The sequence below is a fragment of the Cnephaeus nilssonii genome (assembly GCF_951640355.1).
Source record: "Cnephaeus nilssonii genome assembly, chromosome: 13".
Lineage (NCBI taxonomy): Eukaryota > Metazoa > Chordata > Mammalia > Chiroptera > Vespertilionidae > Cnephaeus > Cnephaeus nilssonii.
This window is the reverse complement of record NC_137084.1, coordinates 44,587,565-44,594,802: the sequence shown is the minus strand read 5'-3', so window position 1 is coordinate 44,594,802 and position 7,238 is coordinate 44,587,565.

Sequence of the window (7,238 nt, the reverse complement as noted above, 5' to 3'; positions counted from 1 at the left end):
GCGGGCCCCTGGATCCGGGTGAGCCTGGCCCTGGGTCCGGGTGAGGCCGCGGGCCCCTGGCTCCGGGTGAGCCTGGGTCCCAGGTCCGGGTGAGGCCGTGGGCCCCTGGATCCGGGTGAGCCTGGGTCCCGGGTCCGGGTGAGGCCGTGGGCCCCTGGATCCGGGTGAGCCTGGGTCCCGGGTCTGGGTGAGTCCGTGGGCCCCTGGATCCGGGTGAGCCTGGCCCCGGGTCCGTGTGAGACCGCGGGCCCCTGGATCCGGGTGAGCCTGGGTCCCGGGTCCGGGTGAGGCCGTGGGCCCCTGGATCCGGGTGAGCCTGGGTCCCGGGTCCGGGTGAGGCCGCGGGCCCCTGGATCCGGGTGGGCCTGGCCCCGGGTCCGGGAGGGGCCGCGGGCCCCTGGATCCGGGTGAGCCTGGCCCCAGGTCCGGGTGAGGCCGTGGGCCCCTGGCTCCGGGTGAGCTTGGGTCCCGGGTCCGGGTGAGCCTGGCCCCGGGTCCGGGTGAGGCCGTGGGCCCCTGGATCCGGGTGAGCCTGGCCCCGGGTCCGGGTGAGGCCGTGGGCCCCTGGATCCGGGTGAGCCTGGGTCCCGGGTCCGGGTGAGGCCGTGGGCCCCTGGATCCGGGTGAGCCTGGCCCCGGGTCCGGGTTTGACCGCGGGCCCCTGGATCCGGGTGAGCCTGGGTCCCGGGTCCGGGCGAGGCCGTGGGCCCCTGGATCCGAGTGAGCCTGGGTCCCGGGTCCGGGTGAGGCCGCGGGCCCCTGGATCCGGGTGGGCCTGGCCCTGGGTCCGGGTGGGGCCGCGGGCCCCTGGATCCGGGTGGGCCTGGCCCCGGGTCCGTGTGAGACCGCGGGCCCCTGGATCCGGGTGAGCCTGGGTCCCGGGTCCGGGTGAGGCCGTGGGCCCCTGGATCCGGGTGAGCCTGGGTCCCGGGTCCGGGTGAGGCCGTGGGCCCCTGGATCCGGGTGAGCCTGGGTCCCGGGTCCGGGTGAGGCCGCGGGCCCCTGGATCCGGGTGGGCCTGGCCCCGGGTCCGGGAGGGGCCGCGGGCCCCTGGATCCGGGTGAGCCTGGCCCCAGGTCCGGGTGAGGCCGTGGGCCCCTGGCTCCGGGTGAGCTTGGGTCCCGGGTCCGGGTGAGCCTGGCCCCGGGTCCGGGTGAGGCCGTGGGCCCCTGGATCCGGGTGAGCCTGGCCCCGGGTCCGGGTGAGGCCGTGGGCCCCTGGATCCGGGTGAGCCTGGGTCCCGGGTCCGGGCGAGGCCGTGGGCCCCTGGATCCGAGTGAGCCTGGGTCCCGGGTCTGGGTGAGTCCGTGGGCCCCTGGATCCGGGTGAGCCTGGCCCCGGGTCCGGGTTTGACCGCGGGCCCCTGGATCCGGGTGAGCCTGGGTCCCAGGTCCGGGTGAGGCCGTGGGCCCCTGGATCCGGGTGAGCCTGGGTCCCGGGTCCGGGTGAGGCCGTGGGCCCCTGGATCCGGGTGAGCCTGGGTCCCGGGTCTGGGTGAGTCCGTGGGCCCCTGGATCCGGGTGAGCCTGGCCCCGGGTCCGGGTGAGGCCGCGGGCCCCTGGATCCGGGTGAGCCTGGGTCCCGGGTCCGGGTGAGGCCGTGGGCCCCTGGATCCGGGTGAGCCTGGGTCCCGGGTCCGGGTGAGGCCGCGGGCCCCTGGATCCGGGTGGGCCTGGCCCCGGGTCCGGGAGGGGCCGCGGGCCCCTGGATCCGGGTGAGCCTGGCCCCAGGTCCGGGTGAGGCCGTGGGCCCCTGGCTCCGGGTGAGCTTGGGTCCCGGGTCCGGGTGAGCCTGGCCCCGGGTCCGGGTGAGGCCGTGGGCCCCTGGATCCGGGTGAGCCTGGCCCCGGGTCCGGGTGAGGCCGTGGGCCCCTGGATCCGGGTGAGCCTGGGTCCCGGGTCCGGGTGAGGCCGTGGGCCCCTGGATCCGGGTGAGCCTGGCCCCGGGTCCGGGTTTGACCGCGGGCCCCTGGATCCGGGTGAGCCTGGGTCCCGGGTCCGGGCGAGGCCGTGGGCCCCTGGATCCGAGTGAGCCTGGGTCCCGGGTCCGGGTGAGGCCGCGGGCCCCTGGATCCGGGTGGGCCTGGCCCTGGGTCCGGGTGGGGCCGCGGGCCCCTGGATCCGGGTGGGCCTGGCCCCGGGTCCGTGTGAGACCGCGGGCCCCTGGATCCGGGTGAGCCTGGGTCCCGGGTCCGGGTGAGGCCGTGGGCCCCTGGATCCGGGTGAGCCTGGGTCCCGGGTCCGGGTGAGGCCGTGGGCCCCTGGATCCGGGTGAGCCTGGGTCCCGGGTCCGGGTGAGGCCGCGGGCCCCTGGATCCGGGTGGGCCTGGCCCCGGGTCCGGGAGGGGCCGCGGGCCCCTGGATCCGGGTGAGCCTGGCCCCAGGTCCGGGTGAGGCCGTGGGCCCCTGGCTCCGGGTGAGCTTGGGTCCCGGGTCCGGGTGAGCCTGGCCCCGGGTCCGGGTGAGGCCGTGGGCCCCTGGATCCGGGTGAGCCTGGCCCCGGGTCCGGGTGAGGCCGTGGGCCCCTGGATCCGGGTGAGCCTGGGTCCCGGGTCCGGGCGAGGCCGTGGGCCCCTGGATCCGAGTGAGCCTGGGTCCCGGGTCTGGGTGAGTCCGTGGGCCCCTGGATCCGGGTGAGCCTGGCCCCAGGTCCGGGTTTGACCGCGGGCCCCTGGATCCGGGTGAGCCTGGGTCCCGGGTCCGGGCGAGGCCGTGGGCCCCTGGATCCGAGTGAGCCTGGGTCCCGGGTCCGGGTGAGGCCGCGGGCCCCTGGATCCGGGTGGGCCTGGCCCTGGGTCCGGGTGGGGCCGCGGGCCCCTGGATCCGGGTGGGCCTGGCCCCGGGTCCGGGTGAGGCCGTGGGCCCCTGGATCCGGGTGGGCCTGGCCCCGGGTCCGGGTGAGGCCGCGGGCACCTGGATCCGGGTGAGCCTGGCCCCGGGTCCGGGTGAGGCCGTGGGCCCCTGGCTCCGGGTGAGCTTGGGTCCCGGGTCCGGGTGAGCCTGGCCCCGGGTCCGGGTGAGGCCGTGGGCCCCTGGATCCGGGTGAGCCTGGCCCCGGGTCCGGGTGAGTCCGTGGGCCCCTGGATCCGGGTGAGCCTGGCCCCGGGTCCGGGTGAGACCGCGGGCCCCTGGATCCGGGTGAGCCTGGCCCCGGGTCCGGGTGAGGCCGTGGGCCCCTGGATCCGGGTGAATCAGTGCCCCTGGGTCCGGCCGAGACCAAACCAGAGGGAGTCGGACCTGCATTACCACCATTTGTCCACCATCCAGAGCTGAGGGGTCAGTGCCGACATGTACTCACAGGGAACTGGTGGACATTGATATTGGGTCTCAAAAGAACTGTTGGTCCAGAAAGAAACTCACTACAGACTGATTCATTTGCCTGTCAGCATAACTATTATTGCTCGTCGCACATTCAATTCTTATAAGTATATCTCTAGTGACACATGATTTCGCTCATCTAGGGGAAATGATGAACAACATAGACTGATGAACAAGAACAGAACCAGAAACAAGGAGGCATCGATCGGACTATCGGGCCTCAGAGGGAGGATAGGGGAGGGTGGGGGGAGGGGGGAGAGATCAACCAAAGGTCTTGTGTGCATGCATATGAGCCTAACCAATGCTTAAGCTCAACAGAGGGTTGGGGCATCCAAGGGGAGGGGTGTGGGATGGGAATGGGGGGATGAGGACAAATATGTGACACCTTAATCAATAAAGAAATTAAAAAAAAAAAAAAAAAAGGATATTGTCAACAGAACTCCAAGAAACAGGATGAGATCTGCAGACTTGACCTCTATCATACCCAAAGGTCTTGACCAAACCAGCTGGAAATACAAACAACAACAAAAAACCCACAAAGAAACAAAACATCCCCCCAAACCAACAACTAAAAGCCATCAGTAAGTCATCAAGGTCTACCTTAGAAAGCCAGATGGTATTCTCTACTTTCTTTATTGACCATGTACCTGGCCTAAGTATTCATTCTGGTACACAGGATACGTCGGCTATTACAGATTACCTTGGCCCACAAGGAAGTTGAGAACAATTCTATCATCCATAACCATACTGGCCAGTGAGTTGAGGCTCACCTGAACGTATTCCAGGGCTAAGGTAGTATCATTGATGGCTTCAGCTAAAGACAGGAACAAATTCCATAGCCATGTTTCTAATAGAATGAGCCTTAAGATAGGGATAACCTCCTGCAGAGTGTGCATGAGTCAGCACCCCTCCAGGAAGCTCCCCCTGTACCCAAGGGTAGCCTCGTTTTAGAGCATTTCCACAGTTATTTGATGACTATTTGGTCTATTGGTGATGCTTCCCTAAACACCTGAAAGTTGCTTATGACCCTCCCTATGGTGCAAGGCACCATGTTTTCAGGGAGAAAGGCAAGTTTGTGCCTGGCTTCCACACAGGGATATCCTGGGAGCATATATGATGCCCTGTTTACAATTATTGGGGCCTCCCAAATGGGACCTACATCTCTCAGGGAATACAGGTTGACAGTATCCCTGATGTGGCCTCATGGCCACCTGGTAGGCCTCAGAGCTCTCAGTTCACTTGGAACCGCTGCTGTAGAGCCTAAGACCATCGGAAAACACAGATATTTATATTACGATTCATTAACAGCAGCAAAATTACAGTTATGAAGTAGCAACGAAAATAATTTTATGGTTGGGGGTCACCATAACATGAGGAACTGTGTTAAAGTGTCACGGCATTGGAAAGGTTGAGAACCACTGACTTAGAACAATTGAAACCAGTCCTTACTTTGGAAAGACTGCCTAATGGCAATTAGTCCAACCTTCCTACATGCCTACACAACCAGCCAGGTGGCATTTGTCCTCCCCATAGGATGACTAAGAACTACAAGGGAGGTGGGAGGTTCTGGAAGTTGTGACATGATGTGCATGAAGTATAGGAGCTGAAAGTACTGATTTTTCCAATAGACTTCTCAGTAGATTAAAGGAAATGGCTATCAAATTGTGGTCAGTCATCTAGTGGGGATGGCAAAACCAGTAATCAGTCAAGTTTAGGGAGCTTACAACAGTTTGGGGGAGTTTATATGCCATTCTCCTCTGAGAGGAAGGCTCCAGGGGCGACTCTTTTTAAAATATTATATCTACAGCCATGTCAAACCAACAAAAGAATCCAGGTGGCTAAACCAGAATTAAATGTGAATACTTAAGGCCTCCTTTTGGCTAAGGTGCCACCTGAAGGGTGTGGCAACCAGGTTGGCCTGGGGACACTATGATGGCAAAGAAAACATACCCAGCAGCAGTCAGGGCATCAGAATACTGTATTTTCAAAATAAATCTATACTACACTCCCCAATCCCTCATTCTGATCATTACTCAGTAAGCAACTATAATTAATTCTATGTCTTAACTTGACTGGAACATGAGACCCCCAAATATTTGGTTAAGCATTATTCTGGATATGTCTGAAGAGTGTTTCCGGATGAGATTTGAATCAGTGCTCTCAGTGCAGCAGACTGCCCTCTGAAATGTTGGTGAGCTTTTATCCAATCTGTTGGAGGCCAGAACAGAACAAAAGTTAGGGTAAGGTAGAATTCACTCTCTGCCTGTTTGCAAGCTAGGACATCAGTCCTCTGCTTCTGGACTAGAACTTACTCCTGGTTTGCAGGCCTTCTGATTCAGACTGGAACAATATCATTGGGTCTCCTGGTTCTCCAGCTTACAGAAGCAGATCATGGGACTTCTCCAACTCCATAATCATGAGCCCATTACTTATCATACATCTCTTTATATATGCACACACATATCCTATTTGTTCTGTTTCTTCAGAGAACTCTAGCATAGCAGTCAAGAGGAAGTAATTGCTTTCAGTGGACAGGCATATTTAGTGACCAAACTGCCTTACTAAAATGTATTGACCAGGATGAGGTCAGAGAGGTAGAGTCAGAAATCTTCTGAGTACATTTTTAACTAAGCTGTTCCAACAGTCAACAATACTAAATTCCTATGGATGGAAGAGTTAAGGTCCAACAAATACCTTGGCCGACAGCCCACCATTAAGTGGCTTTTGTAATAACAGTTGCACCACTGTCCAACTGCATGTGGCCAAGATAACCAAAAACATGAGACAGATTAATTTGAGTATCAAAATAGTGTGGAGTTGACTGAACTAGAAAAGCAACACTAACCTGAAAAACATGTCAACAGTGGTGAGGTACTACTGATAACCCCCAGAGGGAGCCAAAGGTCTGATATAGTCAATCAGCCAAGAGTGGGTGATGGCCATACCCTGTGCTATGTGGTCTCACTCAAGGCTAGACAAACAGGACTTTGGAAAGGAGTCACAGTCTGGCATGCAGCAGTAGCCTCTGCATCAGAAACATAAGTGTTTTACTTTGTGCCTAGGCTACTATGGTGGGTGTAACGCCACGTCTGGTATGATAGATCCAGGCAACAATGGTGACAATCTGAGTAGTACAGGCTCCATCAGCAGTAGCTTGATTCCAGTTGGTCTCATCAAATAACGGCCCCCACTGAGGGCATCTACATGAGTGACCCAGACAGTTCAATTAATAGCAATAATTCATTTCTGGTTTGTGGTCCTGAAGAAGAGTGTCTTTGTTTTGACACTCTGTTGTCTTCCAAGTGGAACACTCAGGGCTCGTGACAGATTGCCTCTCCCAGCAGTTTCTCATTCGTCAGTGGATCACCTTCAATAGCATTATAAACCAAATCCACGCAGAGTACTATTCAATACTCATCAGTGGTTCCCAGAAGAGTCTGTCAAAGGGAACGCTCCCCCAAAGGGTCAAAGCTCCCTTACAGCAGCCAAGGCCCATTGCAAAAAAATTTTGAGACATTTACTCTTGTCTCTAAATGGATCTAAGGTTGACATATAGGATGGGGTTGGCTATGAGACAAACCAATAGTTGCCATTCTTCCTTAACAAGTATCATGCATTGTCTCTGTGATTTTCTCATTTCCTTCAATAGAAAGTAAAAGTTTTTTTTAAAAAAGTGAAGATAACATGTTTATATATGTAAAGAAAAAGGTATATCCAAGTATGCAAGACTCCAAGAAATCATCTTGGAGAGGGTTATTATCTATCTACAAATGCAAGTCTTGGGACCCCTGTGTCTAACAATAACTCTAACTCCTTCATTGTGAAAATACAATTATCCAATTACACTCTTTCAAAAGCTGACAGAATAGCTTACAGAATAGAACTATCATCTAAAAAGGGTTGTGGAGGTAGAGGGCCCTA